Here is a 21,065-nt window from a genome sequence, read left to right on the forward strand (position 1 = left end):
GTCCTAGGCTTCTATAAATCGATAAATCAAATGCCATTCACTCTCTTATAGCTTTACGTTCTGACCGTTTCCATTTTATTTTTCCTTTTTACCTTCCTGTTAGACCTGCAGCTACCATACATCGTCAGTCTGTCTCTCTCTGTCATATTTTTCCTACTAGCTGATGAATAAAGTAAAATATTGATCAAAGCTGACATTCAAAACTTAACAAACATCAGGACTGGGGCATCTATTCACATTTAACCACTTACAGAATAACAGGTGGCATCCAGCTGGTGTGCTGTTGACCTCTCGTGTTGGCTCAGTCATCCATTGGGGTCACGCCAAACGTCCTTAACAGTAATGGTAAAGATAGAAATCTACTGTACACATCCAGATGCATCTAGTGAATGGCAACATCAAGGTAATGGTTAGAAATGTATTTTTTCGCATGTTTGCTCTCATCGCATATGTTGTAAATGCTTTTCCCTCTGCACAATATAATACAGTGTGTGTCCATGTACTCATGTGTGTATTAAACTCTGATACAATTTCAGCTGTCTGAAAATGAATTTTAGTGACACTCCCAGTCCCTGTTGTACAGCTTCTGCTGGCCACAATGTCAGTCTCAAAAAGCATTACGTCTCAACATACATATGGACCTTCTAACAGAAATGTGAATTTTTAATAGGAATAAAATTGGGCTGTCGTGTCTGCTTGCTAATACTCTGTATTATTCATGAAATGTAGCAATAATGTTCTTGAACCATTTCTTACTTTCTGTGGGAGCATTTCATACTGCACAGCTCTCGGACATGTTCCTGTAGCTTGGATTGTACATTTTCTCGTCTATAAAAAGGCCTGGTTATCTTTCTAGTTTGATTTAAGGTTTCACATTTGTTAGTCTTAGAGTCTGTGACAGCCTGATCAATATTTTTGAGCAACAAGCCTGTTCTGTAACAAGAAAGATTCAAACTCTAATCTTAGAGAGAGAGACTGGCCCACTCATTGTCTTTCTCATTAGTCATTGTCACAACTCAAACAAAACAATGGTTTGATTGGCTTCTCCAGGGACACACACAGCTTACGGACGCATTATGATGCACACTTTCAGCTTCACATCAAAGCTTCACACTCTCATCAGTATGCAATACAGTCCATCTCCACTTAAGAAATGGGTTGGTAATTGATGAAGTTTTCAGTTCCGCAGCAGATGATGACGAAGGCCATTACTAAAGGCAATCATTTGGTTGGAACCTGGCAGGCAAGTTATTATTCTCCTGTCTGTTTAGAGATGCAAGTTATTTTCTACCAGGGACACCATGTCCTAACAGATCTTCAAGGAACACAGCAATTATGATCCCACCATGCAATCCAAGGCTTTCACATCCATCCAATTTTCCCTAAAAAGCATCTGCAAACATCCAGATTATTCAAAGCATTGCTTTTAAAGACACCCCGCCCTCAATCAGCCCCCAACTTCCCCTAAAGCACAATCGATGCTTACCAACAAGGTTGCCTAGCACCAGTTGCTTAGTAACCGCCAGTCCTTTGCTTTCTACTACAGAACGTCTCACTAATTCTATGTCAGAGCTAAATTTAGAAAAGCCTTTGATTTATCCCCCTCACTGGATTGACAGAAGTTGGCTGCACAGAAGGAGTCTTTCTCAAACAGTAGCATGCTTGATTTTCACCCTTGGTGCTGTCTTCTTCACACTGAAATCAAAAGCTGCCAGCTGTTATAAACAGGTACAGTCCCATTAAATCAGTGCCAAGATGAGGAAATGATTCATTCCTGTCATCTGTAGGTTAGTGCTGCTGATTACCAATCAGAGTTTTATTCTGCTGAGTGACAGATAAAGAACAAAGATGCCATTATGTATCAAATGTTAATCAATGACAAAGACAGTTTTCTATAGTTTATATGTAGTAAACACAACATCATCTTGATTTAATGAAGTTGATCAAAGCCTGCTGTAGGCCTAAGATCGTACTTACTATATATATATATATATATATATATATATATATATATATATATATAATTGCTGTCAAATCTTCCTGTTAAGCTGCGTATTCCAGTTCTTAAAGATGCCATTTTATTTGTCATTTAAAAGAATCTGTTGCCATCATTACAGAATATTTTTATTCAGATATGGTATTGTATTTGCAGACATGTATACCTTTAAATAATCAACAGTGTGGAAAAAACACGTCTAACACACATGGAAGAAATGGGATTTCTCCACAATAATCCACATGCACCCTTGCAATCACACACAAAGCATTCCTCCTAATCATTCCATTCTATACTATTCCAAGTTGTCTTTTCAGGACTTTCTCAATACAATAAACTGACAAGTTAGAGCTGCTGACACATACTACTCACTCCTCCAAATGCAGAGAGACAGAGTGGGAAAGTAAAGAGAGAGGCAGAGAGACTGAACTGGAAAAACAAAGGGGAGATGCCAAGTAATGAAACGGCAGATGAAATTGGGCAGAACTGAAAATGCAGAAGCAATGGCTCGTCACATTATTGTCAGTGAGTTCTGTTCATGTTAATGGACTTGAAAGGTGATGTCTGTTTATGTCCGTCTCCAAAAGTTGTATCTCAGTTTCTTAGTGTGTGTGTCTGTGTGTGTGTGTGTGTGTGTGTGTGTGTGTGTGTGTGTGTGTGTGTGTGTGTGTGTGTGTGTGGGTGTGTGTGCGTGCGTGCGTGCGTGCGTGCGTGCGTGCGTGCGTGCGTGCGTGCGTTTTCTCAATACTTTAAGCTCAGTGTATGGCCTTGCTCTCTTATTGTTTGTAGGGATATGATATGAATTGCTATACAAATGAATAAAACCTGAGAGGCCCTTTCATTTTCAGTGACTGCTTGCAGTCTGTTTTATTTCACCCTTTAGAAATAAAACTCCATCTATGCCAAGATAATATGGTCAACCACACCGAGCAGCTGACTATAAGCCTCAGAATTTAAGAGAGGGAAGCATTCAGGCCCACTTATTTCCTAAACCATACAGTGCATTAAATACATTTTTTTTCAAGAGCGATCTTTTAGCCATTATAATTATACCATTTCATGATCATATGATTTCTACTCCACAATCAACATTTTTCTTTTAGTGAGCTAAGTGTGGAGACCTTTTGCTAAATGTGACGACAATTATCTGCAGCCACACATACTGAATCATAATGTTGCTGATTTGATTTTGGCACAGCTGTCATTTTCTTAAGAGATGGAGCCAGGGACACTTCACATTGACAAACAAGCCAAAATTAAGTTAAATTGACAAATATTACATTAGCAGAAGGTTGTGGAAGCATGTGGAATTAAAAGAGACAGGTCATCAGAATCTCAATCAGGACTCCATGATCATGTTGCTGCAGTGCTGATGAAGCAGCTAACAGGTTCGGCCCGTCTGTGCTCTTCAGGTGACATGACAGTTTTATCTGCTGCTTCTTTGCTCTGCGAGGGGAAATGAATGGCCTGACTAGGACAACACATGCCGTGTTCTCATTAGTTAGATAAAGCATGGTGTTTGATTTACTAACAGAAATGGTGGTTGGCTTGACAATGTCATGATGCGATACTCAGGCTGATGTCATTGTATAAAACCCTGAAACAGGTCTTGCCAGGTCCGTCTGTTTTGTATGGTTATGTTTGAGTCAAAAGAGGTGATTAACACATGTATGTTTTGCTAATGTTTCCTGCACTATACTGAGCAATTGTCACTAACTCACTGATGACTAAAATCATTGTTATCATCACAGACGTGATACACAGGAGGCTACCTCCTGGTTAAAAGAAAAACATGAAATGTGAAATGATGATATAACTTGGCTTTATGATGCTGTACTGAGGTACAATGCTGCTTTGAGCTAAACACTAATGTCCACAAAGTACAACTGAGGCAGATGGGAATGTCATTCATTTGGGGATTTGGTCATAAACTAAAGTTTTGGGCAAAAAACAAATTTTGACCTGAAGATGGTACTAGATGAAAAATTCTAAAGTTATTCCAATGTTCCAATATTTGTTAGGGAAACATGAGTGTGTGTAGCAAATGTCATGGTGAAAGTTGTGAAGATATCGTAATGATAACCTCATAGTGGTGCTAAAAAGTGCTTATGAAGGCCTAGTTTGGGATGTTAACTGTGCAACAGATTCTGAAGGGTCAGAACCGGTGCCAAACATCACAGCATTGTCAACAGCCATCTGATTACTTTGCTTAAAAAAAAAAAAAAACAACAACTTCATAGTGACTACAAATCTTTTAACTGAACTGAACAAAGTAATTAATGAACACCTTTCCACTTCTATTTTCTTCTTCTCTCTAACCTTTCTACATGACTTCCCTGTAACGCAGAGAGAGGACAGGAGCAGGACAGATATGGCAGACTACTTCTTTGTTGTCCAGCACCCACCAAACCATGACATGTCACTCTGCTGTGTGTGTTGCTGTGGCACCAGCACCCCTGCTGTCAATGTGCACATGCCACAGTGCTTTGACAAACACTGTGATATGACAGAATGATTGTGAAGGAATTAAAAACTACCTCTGCTGAAACAGATAGATTTAAAGGTCCAATGTGTAGGAATTTCTCCCATCTAGCGTTGAGATCATATATCACAATCAACTCTCTTGCACCACGCAGTTCAAAGTACGTATTACCAACACGGTCTCACGGCAGTTCGTGAAATTGTCACGTTATTTTTAATATATTGATTTGTGTACAACACATTTATCTCCTTTTTTTGTGGTCGCCAGCACAAAATGGGAACCATCTATACGGAGGTTGGGTTTAGGAAAAAAACAACGGCCTCACACACCGGGAGACGGCCACGGGGGACGCGCGACAATAATGGGATGGTTAACGGGGAAACAAAACGCCACACGCAGGATGTGATCCCCAGCCTCCGGGGTGAAAGTCCTGAATTGTTTGACGCATCCACCACCCCAACCAACCTCCTTACGCGGCATTTCATACTACTCGCTACCAAATTCGTGCTGTGATCACAACATTTTTTTTTTTAAACCTTTATTTATCCAGGTAAACTGTTTGAGAACAACTTCTCATTTACAAACATGACATATGCTTCCCATTGAAATACATTTGTTTACATTTTTGTGCTGGCCACCACGAAAACAAACGAGAAAAACGTCCCTGTGAACACGAATCAATAGATTAAATAACGTGACCATTTCATGAACTGCAATGAGACTGGGTTGGTATTACAGCTACGGTAGCCTTCACGCTTCAAAAATCACTCAGTCTCTTATTCTTTTCAATATCCTTTTTCTTTTTCTGGGCGAAGAAGACTCCTGTTCCTGAAATTTGGATTTTGAATACGTGTGGTCCTCCATGTTTCCTTCTTTAAACTTGCCGGGGCCGGGAAGCTATAGGGCTATAGAGCAGTATGTCCTGTATGTCCCTTACCGGATAACGTATTTCAAGATGGCGCATGAATATGGAGCGTCTACCCCAGTTCATGCGAATGCAAATGTAAAATTTCAAGCCAATAGTAATACTTGGAATTGATGGTGGTGGTAAATATTCATGAAAAAGGACAAGTTTGTGAGCGGGCAGCACAGAATTTGATAATTAACAACTAAACATGTTAAACACTGGACCTTTAAGGAAGGAGGCAATATACTGTAATGTGTTACATGACCTCTGTTCCTTAAAATATGTTAATCAGTCGTCACAGAGCAATAGATCCTTTTCACAGCAGCTATTTCAACATGAGTCAAGCACAGGTGCAAATTAATAACAATAATGATGGCTACGTTTCATCCAGATTAGTCATTTCCAGAGACCGTATTGTGCATGCTGTCCATCTCTCTCTCTCTCTTTGTCGGAACTGATGGGGATTGAGTTGAATTCTGCTCAACTTGATTCAATTGTTTTCAAATTAATTCAGTTGATTTAACAAATTATATCAAATTGAACTCATCTTAAATTAACGGAATGTCCTCTCTGAATTGAACCGTGACTGACTCCATTTGAGCTGAACCGACATTTGAGATAGCAGCACTTTATCTGCTGTGATCTTCCTCCTCTGCCCTGTTTCCATAATGAAACCTTGAGAGGGCCGGTTATGCTGCCTGTGAGCAATACAGATCAGTCCAGGTGTCTACACTTGGCTGATTGCTTTTCTTTAAATCAGTCTGAATGGCTTTTCCTCCTCTATCCTCCTTTGATTTCCCATGAGTTCTACCTTTCCCTTGAAGCATGTGTAGGATGTGTTTGTGTGCACAAGCGTGTAAACATGTATGGGTATATATGTTTCTTAGGACTACAGGGTTTTCCCTGAAATTTAGCTGAAAAGGCTTTTTAGGGTGCTATGAAAGCACTTAGCCATGCAGCTGCTGCTTCAGTTGTTTCATGACAGCAATGAAGAAAAATTATAATTGGTCAGTCAGCCCCGTCTGCTATACTCTCTATAATGATTATATTTAATTACTTTACTATATCTGTTGTTTGAATGCACTGCCAAAATCTGTTGAGATAAAGGAGATAACACTAAATTTTCAAAAAGTTCATGCTCAAATATTTTTTCATAAAGACAGTCCGTGATCTAAATGTAAAAAAAAAAAAAAAAAAACGGTCACATACGGATGGATATTGTTAGTCTTTCAATACACACAAGAAATCCACAAACATGAGGACGATTTGTAAACACAGGAATAAAATAGCCTCAAACTGTTGAGAAAAGGTTGAGCTTTTATCTATAGTCGATCTCTTTAATTATGAATGTGGATGTACTCTCACCCAGGTATTGATCCGGCTTTCAAAAACAACTTTTCACCTTTATGATCCGTGGAAACTAGTTTTGGGGAAAAAAGTTTATATGTATAAAGGAGTATTTATACATATAAGCTATGTAAATCAATAACAGAAACACATGCTTTAAAAAAAATGTCTCCATGACAGGCTTACACAGATTTGTAGTTTGTTATGATCTCAAACCACTCGAAGCACGCAGACCAGCTTCCATATATCATTTAACGTGATTTACAACCTAACCTATAGGCTATACATCATTTAGAAGTTACAGGGCAAGAGTTATAGAACATGTTAGTGCTGTGGTACCATCCATGTGGCTCCCTTACAACTACAGATTCAGGGTGGCGAGGAAAAAGAGCTGGAAGGTTTAAAGGGCTCAGTGGTGGAGCAGTGGGTTGAGAGCACCTTACAAAGGCCCAGCTCTCCACATGACACTTTATAGCATGACCTTCGATCACAGCATGACTGTGTCTTTTGTGCTGTACATTTTCAAGCACTGGCTAAAAGCTTTTCCAGGCTCCTTTGAGGAAATAGATTTGGTCATGGAGAGATGAGAGTGACACAGAATAGCAATCTATACTGTCAGATCTGCAATCTTTCCCTCTTTCTCTTTTTCTCATAGTTTCTCTTATGCTGGTAAAAAATGATGCAAAAAAACTAAGCTTGCTTTCTTGTAAATTGCAAGCAGTCAACTCCCTTGACTACTGATAAATCACTTATTCAACTTGGTAATTTAAAGTTTAGTTGTGAACATGTTCCTCGCTTAGCTTTAATAACCATTTTCAAAATCTAATAATGAATCTCAGAATAAGAAAAGGTGTCCCACATGTGCTCCCGTTTGCGCATGAAGTGGCACAGATTGTTCGTGAAAATGAGAGTTACTGGGAGATAGTTACAATAACATGACTCTGTGTCATTCAAGGATTATATCTGCATATTGTTTATTCTGGTCATGAAAACTGAAATTTCCCCCGGGCTGTGAGAGACTGATGTCTTTATAGAAAAGACAACTTTTATTCTTTGATCCTCTTCATTGACTACTAAGATGGATTGGATCAGAAAATTTTGCAACACTGCTTGTTGAGATTGAAGTTACCAACACCGCTGCCAACCTCCCATTGAGTCCTAGGAGTCGAAATGCTCTGAGATAAATCTGTGTGTGCTTTTGTGTGTTTTGTATGAGTAATAGAGAGGTTTGCTAAGCAGGAGGCATAGTAATTAGTAATCATCTCACCGTATGTCACATGCAGGGCTGTGTGTGCCTGCAGTGACAGCTCTAGAGTGATGCAATAAAAAAGAGCAGAGAGAAACAGTCGAGGAACGCGGCTGGACTGCATAAATAGCTGCTATGGAAACACATTTCTTAAAGAGGCACCAAAAAAACAACTCCAGCTTACACATGAGACAAACATTTGTTTGGAAAAAGAAATTTAATTTGTGATGTATAAAATCATGAAGAATCTTTCCTTGCTCAGGTACAGTAGGTGTGTATTGTCTCTGTTCTCTTTGCTGTGAAACACAGTGAAAGGACCAAAACAAATCCTAAAAAGAATGTAAAACCAATGCACCAAAATCTTTGCAGTAATGTGAAGAGCAAAGAAGCCAACAGACTGATTTACTGTTAAGACACAACAACTTGCAAATGTCAGAATGTGACACCCCAGTAGAGACGTATTTCTAATTAAAATCATCACTTTTCCCTTCTGAGACAGCTGACAGAAAAATGTGACAGAACTGTAAGGAAGTTTTTCCAAAAGCCAAAAGTTATGTCAACCTATATTGATGAAGAGTGTTCATACTGTTTACATTAACCTCTTCAGAAGGGCACTTAAGATGTTTGAAATTTAGCTAGAGATACAAGTTTATCCGGAACACTGTACAAATGTAATTGAAGCTGATTCTAATCTTTCTCCTCATTTGATAAAATATTAGAAACACTTTGCATTATAATCCAGCCAAATAAAACACAGTGACGTACTTTGGCCTAAAAGAAAATGAGCTTAATCAAAACCTGTGGCAACCACCGCCGTTGGCATGAGTTAGTGTCAGGATTGGAGGGATTGATTGGATGTTACTTAGCTGCATAACGGTGAATGAGCCAATCATTGTAAAGCATGTATGAAACAGCTCATGCCAATCAGCTCTGAACTAACACTATGCTTCATTACTTTAGGCTTCCTGCAGTGAATGAAGTTACTGCCCACACTACATGTAGTCTACACTAAAAACACTGAATACTAAAGAAATTAGAAATCTGTGAAGATAGCATACCTTTACCCTTTGAACAAAACTTAACAATACCAAATATTTAACATGGAGTACATAAAGGTCTTAGAGAAATAGCTTAGTCGCTTCCTTGCCGAGAGTTGAGAAGATTGATACCACCCAGCAGTCAGTTAGCTTAGCTTACGCATATGAAAGTAACAAAAACCTCTAAAGCTCACTTGTTACAGTAACACATAACAACTTGTTTGTTTAATCTGTACAAAAACTGAAGTGTAAAAGTGACAGGTTGTGGTTTAACGTGGGGTCATGTGCCAGACTACTGGAATTGCTGCTAGATGGATTGTGTTACTTTCATACAAAGCCAGCGTAGCTCTTTCCCCCTGTTTTCAGTCTTCATGCTAATCTAACCAGCTGCTTGCTGGTGGTATCGATCTTTTAATCTAACTCTCGACAAGAAAGCGAATGAGCGTATTTCCCAAAATGTCAAATGATTTCGTTAATAAATAACATAAATGTGTTTGCTGTAAATAAATTGATTATTTCTTGGATTTTTTTTTTTTTGTTTGGCAGTTGCTGCTTTTTTATTGTGCAATTGTACGTGTGTGAGTTGCAACCTTCAATTATCTACCTGTGTTCCTGTGTTCTTTCACACCTTGGGCTTTTCTAACAGGCAATAAGTCAGAGAGGTATAAATAAGTCAACCACGTGGCCTTATTTCTGACACGTCGCCGATTTTTTTGTGTTGTGTTGCAGTAAGAAACATTTTCAAGGGATAATAAAAGCACAGTGGTACACACACACACACACAGAAAAAAGACTCCACTAACATCTCAGCATCAAGAACTCTGTCCAAACAGAAAAAAACACCGCAGTGCGGAGTAAAACACACACACCTGTGTGTATCAGGCTGATATTAGCCCTGTATTACTGTATAAATGATATTCTGGCCCATTGCTGTCATCCACTAGAGATAACAAATGTGTCAGACTCTGAGATTGAAATACACCTATATCAGATTTTCGATCAGCAGTACCAGTTAAAAATATATTAGTATTAGCTTTTTACTAGCCATATTGCTGTGTGTGTGTGTGTGTGTGTGTGTGTGTGTGTGTGTGTGTGTGTGTGTGTGTGTGTGTGTGTGTGTGTGTGTGTGTGTTCCTACAATGGCCATAATGGATGGTGGGTCAGCATGGGAGGCTGTGTGTTCCATGAGCAGTGTGAGTCCGTCACCACACTAGGACAGGCTAGGCTGGAGTATGATTAATCCTCACTCCCTCTGCGCATTTGTCATTCGGTGTATACGTATTTCCCATAATGCACTTGTTTCCGTGCTAACGAACAAATTTTGCTGAGAATGGTGTGTGGAATGGGTCAGGCATCTCTCTCAGGGAAGATACTGTAATCTCTGTTTATTACAACATGGATTTTATTTTTATAGTTTTGGCCATCATCAGTTATGATGACATTGTACAGTAATTGCTTAGATCTGGGGGCTCGGTCAATTGCTACAACAAAGTCACACGGAGGAATAAAGAGTTCAAATGATCAGACCAGTTGAACAGTTTAGTCAAATTATCAAAAGCATTTTGGAAGTAAAATTGAAAGTAAGCGTCGGAATGTCAATGACAATCCCTAATGGCACATGAAGTACAAGAACAGTCGGTCAAAATTGAACCAGGAAGTTGGTCTGTAAGCTGTGATTTTTACAATAGAGTATTGTCTGACTGCTGGGTTTTCTTGCCCATCCAAGGTAGAGCGTTCCTGCCAGTTGACTTGGTGAGTATAGTATTACTACCAATAGGAACAAATAAAAACTGGAATTTTCTGTTCGAAGGATCTGAAAAGTTAAGGTAGGCAAGGCACTACCTGAGTCTTGTCAGCTTTCATACAGGACTTACCCAGGTTAACAGAACCTGTACTTCTGCTCAACTTTTCTTTTGCACTCTTTCAGATGTTATTGACACAGAAGCTAGTAAGGTAAGCCTGGTTGGGTTGGACTGTCTCTAATCCGTTATGTTTGCTGCTCTCTGGTTGTGAGGTTAAAAAATAGAGAATTACTACATTTTCATCAGTAAATCCATGTCAGGTTCGCACAAGCAACAGAGTCCAAATCCAACTAATTCACATTATAGGACCTTTCTCTTTCTCTTTTGAGGATTAGAGAGTCTACCTCTGAGGGCAGAGTAAAATGATTGTGACACACATCAGAGACACACACACACACACACACACACACACACACTGTGGTGTGATGTGTGTATTTTAGTATTTGGTGTGTATTTCTGAAAATCTCACTCTAGGATCAATGTCAGAATGGCTGACACAGTTGGGGGCTTTAGTATGATAACAGCTACATCATCCTATACATCTCAATAAGCCCCAGACTCAGTCATACACAGCTGCAGTGGAGATACAGAAACACACACACATGCACAGACACAGAAAGAGAGAGAGAGGCACATTGTAACAGGGGGAGACACAGACACATAAATAGACACTGTCTTTTATGGGATTCAATATAAATGGGGAGGAGGGAGGTGTGGTCAGACGCTGGTGATGGCTGTCTGCACAGACAACCCAGCCACAGCTCGGACATCTTTCTGATTGTTTCTAATGGCACTGCAGTTAACACATTCGAATAAAATTGTCACCTTAATTGTGTCGGGTCATGTAAAGCTGTCCATCGCCCAGCTTTGAGACAAGGGATCAAGAGAGGTTTAAAATTTAAATAGAACACATAATTGTTTCCTCGCTGTTCTCCCAGTCTTTATCTAGAAAGTCAACTTTATTACCATAAAAATATTATATTATGCACTCAATGAGCTTTACAATAAAATGCATAGCAACTAGTAACATGTACACAAGATTATAATAAATTACAATAAAAATGCAACCATAAAGAAAGAAGAGAGAAAATATGAGAAAAATACTCACACACCAAAACAAACCCTGTATCCATCAATGAGCAGTTCATAAATGTACTGGGGAGTCAAACAACTCAGTAATTTACACTCTACGAGTAGACTTTTTGAGTTGATTTTGTATTGCACTGTGAGCAGGTGAAGTGACTTAAGTACTAAAGTGATTATGTTCAGTTTTGTGTGCATGAGTGAGGTGTGCTGTGTTTGTGTCTGTGCTGTATTTCAACAAAGAGAGCAGTACAGTAGTCAAAGTTGAGATGGATTCATGTGCCAGTTTCACACAACCAGTTTGACATATAAATCCTCTAAACTTTCTGATATATTTTTCAAGTGAAAAAGATATCCTACTTATGTCACTGATGTGACTTTCAAAATCAGAGTCCAAATAATTCCTTAAGGAATTACTTAAAGGATCTTTTCAATATTACCAATAAATCACATTAACCTACTAACAGGTATTGTCTGTATAGCTTTTGTGGAAATGTGTCTGCAAAACACATAACACACATCAAACAATGCACAAAACACTGAAAGGTTAAAGTGACATTCTTTTGTAATTACAAGGAGAAAAAATGTACCATTAGTCGGAAATTCAAGTCATAATGGCTGTTTAAACAAACAACTTATTGGAGCATTTTTTGGGGGAGGACAGTATCTATAAAAATCTGGTTTCATTTAAAGTGAGCCCCTCACTGACATCACAATGTCTATCCTTTTATCCTTGTAATACATAGTAAAGCAAGGAGAGTGAATAATATAATAAATGATAAAATGTATTACTATCTTTACTTTACTTTCACACCACAACGATGCATATTCCTCTGTGTCATCCAAAACCTATTCCTTCATTATGGAAAAAGATGCCAGTGCTATCCTTTCAGATAATCTCCAAGAATATGGTCACATGGGCTGACATTTCGAAATATCTCCCACAAGGCCAACATTGAGCCAAGATAAAAAGTAAAAAAAGAAAAATAGTCACTGTGCATTGCTAGCATTACTTAACTCAACACTATATTACTTTCATAAGGAGAAATAACTTCCTCTGTGAAACTGAAAAGTTGAATTCATAAGCAATAAAACCAACACTTGCTCAGTTGATCATGGATAGTCACTACAACCTTACTTGGTCTGGTATATCAATTTTATTATTTGTCAAATAAAACAATAGGTACAATTCCAGTGAAATGTAATCCCATCAGCTGCTTCAATTTGTAGATCATTTATCATGACCAGTAGCTTATGGCAGCTAATGCTGGCAAACATTAGATAGCATTAGGTAACTGACATTACTGTAATGAGAATTTTATCTGATTTATATCTCTTTTTCTAAATTCCCTCCTTTTACACTACACTTTAGCATGTCAAAGGTAAACATGATTAAGTGACTCTTAGGTAATTAGGGAAAACTCATTGTACCTTCTATCTTCTAATTACCACTTGAGACTACAGTTGCTGCTGTTCAGCAAAAGTAACATAGGTACATTTTAAATATTGGTTGTGTAAACTTTGCCCTCACTTGCAAATCCTTATATGAAATGTATTTAAGATATTGGAGTATGCCATGTATTTATTGTGTGCATCTGCGCCTAAATGGGATTTTAGTGTCTGTGTCAGTATGTGTGTGTGTGTGTGTGTGTGTGTGTGTGTGTGTGTGTGTGTGTGTGTGTGTGTGTGTGTGTGTGTGACTAGTCAGTCAGGCAGTGGTCACACATCCTGAACTGCTGGCAAAAACAAGAAAAACTATATACCCTTCAAAATAACTGAAAAATGGATTGAGAGATTACAAAGTCTCATCTCCAAGCAGCTTTCACATGTTCCAAAATGCCCTAAGTATTAAAGAGCAATCTGCAAATATGACCCTAAAAAGCCCTGGGTGTATCCAGCTGCAACTTCAGCCAAAACACATATGTTGTTTTTGCTAAACAGGGCCCATAAGTGCTTAATTCTGACCTGAACAGACTCCACGGACAGATTGTAAGTGCTATTTTAAGCTGAATATGTAAGGTTGATTCACATGTTGGTTCACATTTACTGATTTAGGGCAGTGCAAGTACTACAAACAGATTTTATTTAATCTATAAAAAATTTGAAAGTTGGTTTTATTCATGATTAATGTATCCATACCATGTGCTGTTTTAGGATTGTTTTCTTTTACCTACATAACTGTGTGTGGAGGTGGGCGTGTTCTGCAATCTGCTGCAGTGGAGGTGTGTGGATAGATCAGGAGAGTGGTGACTTAATTGTCTCAGCCCTTTGTTGTTGTACTATGAAACTCTCCCTTTATATCTAGTAGCGTGCTGGACTTTCAGATGTCTGCCACACACCACCGTTGTGTGCAACGGGCTGTGTGTGAGTGAGGCGCAAGGTTGGTAGTTATAAAGTTTTGTTGAAAAGTGTGAGCAGTCAAAAAATAAACACTGATGCCTATAAATTGTCTGTCAGGGCTGTGATCTGTGCTAAAGGTCACCCATGGTGGCAGCAAATCCTGCTACACTGTGGAAGTGATAACATTTAAATTGTGTATTTGTAGTATGTGTGTTTTAATGTTAGCAGTCAGATAATGAAAAAGTTCTGACCAACGCTTTCTACCCTCGGGCGGTTTCAAACAACAGCTTGGCACTACATAGAGCTGGGATTTAGAATCCCAAGGAACTGGCTCTGTACCTCTCAGACATCTTTGGAAAGGCAGCTGAATGCGGAGCAAGTGGATTTAGTGGATTCAGAGATTCAGCGCACGCCACTGATGGCAGTGATGGAGTCTTGGTCTTCACGGTCTTGCTCTTTACAGTAGAGATCTATTAGGGTTCATCTGCCCTCCCTGCTCACTCTGCACTTCCTCCGACTCCTTGTGTCAGGCTAGAAACAATATAATGGACTCTCAAGCATACTAGCTTTTACACTCACAAAACTCTGGGCTGGGCTACTCCCAGTGCCTGACTGGGGTAGGATCTTGTTTCATGTAGTGTACCGGTGTGTAATCAAGTGCTGCTGTGAGAGAGGAAATGACAGGCAATTTAGGAATGATTAAAAGCCACTAAGTGTGTAAGTGTGTGTGTGTGTGTGTGTGTGTGTGTGTCTGTTTCTGTATGTGCTCTCTTGTTTCTGTTTTCAGCAAAGTTGCCTTTCATCACAGCAGCGCACTTGGACGAGCAGCCATAACTCATCGAAAGTGGCCGCCAGACGGTGGACATGATTTCCTGTCAAAATTAATGGGATAAATTGGACACCAGAGTTGGCATTGAACAAGTAAACGTTACACACACACACACACACACGCACACTCAGAAGATTGCATCAGTGTCTCTGGCATACTTATTCTGGATTTCTCTCTCTACCCTTCTCCCTTCCTTGCTTCCTGCTGTTTTCCCCTCTCCCTCTAACAGAGAAAAGAAACCGCACCTACATTTTTCCATCACACAGATATGTGAAATATAAAGAGACAGAAGGTCCAAACTCTGTGCTGTGCCGTCACAGTGATGCGGGTGTGTGACTTTGCAGTAGCTTAGTCGGGACACAGTCACAATGTTCCTCAGCTCCCTGGGGTGGCAAGGTCCCTGTACCTGCTGCTGTACAGAGACATATTGCACCAGCCTGAATGCTATTAACTGTCCTTTATGATCACCCCCCAACCCCCCCCCTACCCCCTCCCACCCCTATTTACCCCACCCTTCTGTAACTCCACTGACAATGTTGCTCCTTCTTTGAGACACTGGTACTGTGGGGGTTGTGGGCCAAGACTGATGCTCAGAGGACTAAAACTAATTGGCAAAATGTGCAGCAGAGAAAGCGACTGAGCAATGAGCTGACCCCTGATTAGAAAGTGTGTGTCTATTCACTTTATCAGAGCAAATTGTGATAGAGCAGTTGAAGGCACCATATTATATGACCTTTTAAAAAGCAGGGAAATGTTATCTATAAAAGAAAAGTGTCCGTTTACATCTTACAGTAACTTCCAGCAACTCCCTACTGTCTGGTGTGACCATCACACAAGTTACCTTGTGCTGCCCTCTGCTGGTATGTACACCCAAGCCTTATGTCTTATTTGGACAGAATATGTCTGAATATGTCAGTAAAAAGCAATCATAGCAAAACGTTTCATGTTTCAAGTACAGACTGTATGGCTTCTCTCTTTGCCTATAAGTTAGTCATTGTGCCATAAAGTGACTTTGCTTTCACCTTTAAAACTGCCAGGCATTACCAGTCATCTGCCTCCTCTCCATGCTGCAAGTTAAACATCCCTTCCTCCTGCTCAGCAGCTGTGGCCAGAAATTCCCACCTCTCGTGGCAGTTAGGAAGAGCGATATTTACCCACACACTAGCACACACTCACTAGTTGCAGAAGGTGACCTTCACGTGGCCGTCCGCCAAGGCAAGCCAGGGTGGCGATAGCCAACCGCACAGGGGTGCAATTAACTTTGGGAGCCCTTTTACAGTTTTTTTACTGTATGCGTATACAGTACAGGCCAAAAGTTTGCACACACCTTCTCATTCAAATGCGTTTCCTTTTATTTTCATGACTATTTACATTGTAGATTCTCACTGAAGGCATCAAAACTATGAATGAACACATATGGAATTATGTACTTAACATAAAAGTGTGAAATAACTGAAAACATGTCTTATATTTTAAATTCTTCAAAGTAGCCACATTTTGCTTTTTTATTAATAAGGGAAAAAATTCCACTAATTAACCCTGACAAAGCACACCTGTGAAGTGAAAACCATTTCAGGTGACTACCTCATGAAGCTCATTGAGAGAACACCAAGGGTTTGCAGAGTTATCAAAAAAAGCAAAGGGTGGCTACTTTGAGGAATCTAAAATATAAGACATGTTTTCAGTTATTTCACACTTTTTGTTAAGTACATAATTCGATATGTGTTCATTCATAGTTTTGATGCCTTCAGTGAGAATCTACAATGTAAATAGTCATGAAAATAAAGAAAACGCATTGAATGAGGTGTGTCCAAACGTTTGGCCTGTACTGTATTTGTGAGAGTAATGAAGAGTGTAATACCGCTATCTGATTACAACTTTGTTAACATTGCTAACTCTCCATAAAGGAAATGGTTTTATTTCATTGATCGACAGCCAATGTTTTTTTAAATGGGTTTAATGGATTTCATGTATGTATGCAGGCATATACATGTTTATGTGTGTGATGAGAGAGAGAGAGGGAGAGAAAGAGAGAGAGAGAGAGAGAGAGCAAGAGAGAGAGAGAGAGTTTGAGGGGGTTTGCTGCTGTCATCTGGTCAGATAGGCAGGTGTCTCTTCCAATGTCACAGACTCTCTGAGGCTCAGAGCTGACAAGAGGAGCCCAGACTCCATTAGCAGGTCAATTAACATTTCCCAGACAACATCTGGAGGACACACTGTCCACCCAGCTGCTATTACACACCTCTTAATTCCCCCTCTCCTCGGAATAGCATCCAAAACTATGTAACTGCAATCGAATGACTCCATTTTAGACTTGTACAGAATGTTGAACTGCATTAAGGCGTGTAATTGAATATCGTCTGGCAAGGTACCCAGGAGCAACTTAAAACAACTGTCAGAAATGTTAGCTTTGGACTCTAGAGGTATTGTATAGGAATCAGCAGCCTGCATTCTTCTCCATCTTCTCCCTGCTTTGTGTTCAGACCTCATCAGCAGCTTTTTCCTCTGTTTCTCATGGCTTCCCTTCAATACCTTATCTGTCTCTCATGGCTTCTCTCACTGATACTTGGTAACTCAACTTTACAAGATTGATCTGATCCAAACAGAGAACAACAGTGCTATTGCCAGTTGTTTGGTGTAGTGCTGCAGGCAGACAGGCATTTGCAAAATTGTGTGCACATACACACAAACATATGCAGCGTGTTGACATTGATACATTCACATGGGATCACAGAAATACGAAAGAAGAAATGAGAAAAAACAACTCTGTTTATTCTCTGCTGACCCAGCCACAGCCAAAGGCAGCCTCCTCACATCACAATGGATATTGTTTTTTTTTCTACCCAACTGACAGGTGTGGCTGTCTTTTTATGACTTCTTGATGGAGTTGTTTTTCTCCTTTTGTTTTATTCATTTATTTTTGTAATCAAGGAAACTAAATGTATCCTTAGTAAAGGAGATGGATTTTGTGATTGACAGGAAGAGTTAGGGGACCCACTGACTATGTAAAAATAGTCTGTACTTGTTGAACCTGTTCTAGAGTATGCCTGGATCCAGTATGGTTGGTTATTTTACAAAAAAGGATGTGAAAGCAAATTTTTGCACAACCAACCAGACTTTTCATGCTGTAACAGGTAAAAGTGCTTTGCCACGCCCTCACTGATTCACTCAGGTGCAGATAGCTGATGGTGTTTGAAAATGTTGTCTAGATCCTTTCAGGAGACACTTTTCTCTGCTTTGCTGGTTTTTACTGTGTTACGGAAGTTTTTACTTTGATTGATTTTATTGAGCATGATTCTTTCACTGAACACTCATGATCTGATAAAACTTTGTTAAAATGCTCCTGCTGTCATTCACATATCTATGTCTATGACACCACTGGGGCTGGGCAGTATAATGGATTCAGATTCAGATTCAGATTCAGATAACTTTATTAGTTCCCAAGGGGCAATTCATTTTTACAGCCAGCCCATCCATTAAGGGTTAAATTAACTTAGAATGCATTAAAAGTGCATTAGCACACAATCTGTATAGGTAATAACTCATGAATCAAAATAAAATAAACAAACAATAAACAAACAATCAATAGACAACAAATAGTATAAATAGTATAAATAGTACAAATAGTACTGTAGCAATCATACATCCTCCTGTATACAGAAGCTTGTTGTTCTCTCCACACATCCACACATCCACACATTTACACACACATACATTTACACATGACCCAACACAATCGTTACAACCTCCCACATACTCACACACCTGCTAGTAACGGAACAGAGCAAAGGAGTGCTAGAACCAGTTTGTTATACTTATGTGATTTCATGTAACAGTTTTGTATGTTGTTCATTTAACATTCTTATAGCAGAGGGAATGAATGAGTTGGCATAGCGTTTGGTTTTCCATATTGGCACATAGTACCTCCGACTTGACTGCATGATAACAAATCCATTACTTAGTACATGATCAGGTTGGCACAGTAATCTGTCAGCTTTCTGGGCAACTCGGGTTTTCCAGAGAGAACAGTGTTGAAGTTAAAAAGTTAAAATCCGGCTTATGTTTTGAAAACAATGTACTTGCTAGATCTAATCAAATAACTACACTGATTAGCATTGGTCTGGCTCACACAAACTTATGTTCTAAAGAATTAATTAGGTCATGTCTGTTATTTAGCATAAAATTAGAAGCTCTAGAAGACTTATTGTTTAAACAACTTTGAGAGCCATCCCCTGTTAAGCCAGACGTGATTAAGACAAAGAACGAGTATTGCTGTAGTTTGGAAACAATTGACACCGTCTCGGTAAGATCCTGTGACCGGGTGTAGCCTCAAGACACTGATTGGGAACGTACATCTTTTCTTTTGAGAGACATCTGACCAATAGGGAAAGATTTAATTTGAAGAACAACCCAGGTGTAGGGGAATAAATGTGTGATCCGGGGAATGTCTCAGGACTGTTCTTATGTGACTCCGCAAGGAAAGCATGAGATCAGTCCGCTGTCAGCTGCAGTGTAACAATTGTGTTTTGGCTGTCGTTTTCATGTTGTTTTATTAAACCTTTTGGTTAACTTTCAATTCGACCCCAGCCTCTCCTCCTTCCTCCAGAAATCAGAACAAACACGTCCTTTAGAGATTTTTTTAATGGCTGCCTAAGGGCCCTATTTAAACGATCTAAGCGCACGGCGTGAAGTGCATTGCGCAGGTATGTTTAGGGCGTTTCCGAATCCACTTTTGCTAGTTTGACGGTGGAAAAAAGCGTCCGTGGGCTGGGCGCATGGTTCAAAAGGGTTGTAGCCTACTTAGTGTATTATAGTGTCATCTCCCATTCCCTTTAAAAGCCAGGCACGTTTGTACCTTGGCGCATTGCTATTATGATGGCAGATTTGCACCGTAATATTTTTTATTTGTAATCTTTTGCTTGTTGTGTGCTGCTGCATTTCCCTGTGTATGTAACAAGCATAGTGCGCACGCGCTGTGCATAAGCATAGGCGCAATTTACTAATGCGCTTTTAAAATAACAATGAAATGCTGCGCTATTGATTTTAGACCAGTTTTTTGTTGGTCAATGGCACAATCACTTTCCGCCTCCTCAAGATAGCAATATGCCAAGAATTCACCTGAACACACCTAACTGTAAGACGCAGGTGCATTTGGGGCACTGGACGGTCTCAAAATAGCAAAGACACTTGCGTCCGGCTTTGCACCGCGCCGGGTGCAAGATAGGGCCCTAAAACTTAAAGCCACTGATAGTATGTGTCCATATGCTCGTTGTTTTCACTGATAGGATCGCCCCGCTTAGTGGGCTTGCCACCAGTTTTTCTTCACTGACCACTGACAAGCAAAGAAAACAATCTACACCCTCCTACAACCGCAATGGCTGAAGCTGATTGGACGAACGCGTCACATGGGACTGGCTGCTCCAGGATTTCAAAAACGACCATAATGCAGCTCGTTAGGAATACAGTCTTGTGTTTTCCGAAAATAGCTCACCGAAACGTGTTTTGGGAAAACATTTTTAGCGACAAATAGGCCATGCAGTTGCTAAATCTATCTTTGTTTCAGATCGACAACGGCCAGTTTAAAAGATTTTCGTCAGCTTTTGAGAGGTGTGGAGCCGAGCCGGCCGCTCCTCAACTTTCATGCAAATGAGGAGCGTGCGGCTCGACCCCGCTTCTCCAAAGTCCCTGCGACGCTACCAGAATGCATTGCCGGCTCCTCCCATAGAAATGAATAGGAAGGGAAATATAATACAATCCCCATTGTATTGAATGGGACATATAGCTAGCAGCTGCTCGTCCTACAAAGATGCCTAGCGTTCATAAAAATGCCTTAAAATCAAATTGGACACAACGGTTAGCTTTATAAGACATTGTGAAATGATGTTTGTGGCGTGACAAAATTCAAACCGTAAATATATTATAGTTATGCAGGCAGCCGGCCGCCGAGCCCCGGTAGTGCAGTATCCACAAAGGGTGACTTTGCACTGGGTATGGAG

The sequence above is a fragment of the Perca flavescens genome, chromosome 7 (assembly GCF_004354835.1).
Source record: "Perca flavescens isolate YP-PL-M2 chromosome 7, PFLA_1.0, whole genome shotgun sequence".
In the NCBI taxonomy this organism is placed as follows: domain Eukaryota; kingdom Metazoa; phylum Chordata; class Actinopteri; order Perciformes; family Percidae; genus Perca; species Perca flavescens.